The sequence below is a fragment of the Aplysia californica genome, unplaced genomic scaffold, assembly GCF_000002075.1.
Source record: "Aplysia californica isolate F4 #8 unplaced genomic scaffold, AplCal3.0 scaffold00158, whole genome shotgun sequence".
In the NCBI taxonomy this organism is placed as follows: domain Eukaryota; kingdom Metazoa; phylum Mollusca; class Gastropoda; order Aplysiida; family Aplysiidae; genus Aplysia; species Aplysia californica.
In genome coordinates this window covers 198,526-199,725 of record NW_004797428.1, presented here as the reverse complement: position 1 = coordinate 199,725, position 1,200 = coordinate 198,526, and positions in this window count along the sequence as shown.

The following is a 1,200-nucleotide window of genomic DNA, read 5'->3' as shown; positions in this document are numbered from 1 at the left end:
CTATCACGTAGTTTGTGTGGCGAGACATAACGTGATATATCTCTGACACATCGAGGGCTGCCAAGTAAACTATGGTGAGTCATATTTTTCAAATTTTACAGAAGAGACCAAAAAAGCAACAAAAACGAACGGATTTTCTCGAAGCGTTTTGGATGGATGGACTTCGTTTTATAAGGGAGCCTGATGTCTATCATGGCATATGAAGGCTCCCTTGTGAAATTGAAGTTGATCAACCAAAAACAGTGCTTCAAGAAAATCCGTTTTTTTTGTCTCTCATCTAAGAAAAACCTGACTTACCATAGTTTACTTGGCGGCCTTCGATTAATAGCAGCACGTTCTGGTAGCACATAGAGTGACACACTATGGTAACACAAACGACATAATACCATGCTAGCGCGCATACATGTTATGGTGACACATATTATTATACAGCACGTTATAGTTAACCATATAGAAATACTTAAGGTAAGACATAACAACACATTATAGTAACACAAAACAACACATTATAGTAACACAAATAACAACAAATAGTAACATATATAAAACACTTTATGAGAACACACACAGAAACACGTTATATAACACATTATAACAGCACATTATAGAAACATTAAGAGCAACGCACAAAAAACACATTATGGTAACACATACAGAAAGATTTTATGATAATACAAATAATGACACACAAAAATAACACATTTAGAAACACTGAACGATAACACATATTATTACGAAACGTTATAGTAAAACGTTATAGTAAAACGTAATGGTAACACATAAAATAATATAAAACATTACAGTTGCACAAACAAAAACAAAATATTATGGTCACACATAAAGCGCTCCATGTCAAACGCAATACAACCATTTCATTTTTCTAAATCGAGAAAAAAAATAGAGGAAAAAAACGTTCTCTCTGAAAACAAAAGAATGAACAAAATGCAATTGCATCATATCAAATACCGAGGAACATTATTAAAATTTTTAAAAATTAAAATTATTCTCAAACAACAGTTTTTATCGTAAGAATTTGAAGTAGACAAGGTTTTCTGGAGACATCCAGAATTTGCGAATATATACATAGACCAAGTGTCTTTTGCAATAGAACCCTTCCAACATAGAAACAGTTGTTAGCCAAGAACAATAAATAAATAAATAAATAAATAAATAAATAAATAAATAAATAAATAAATAAAT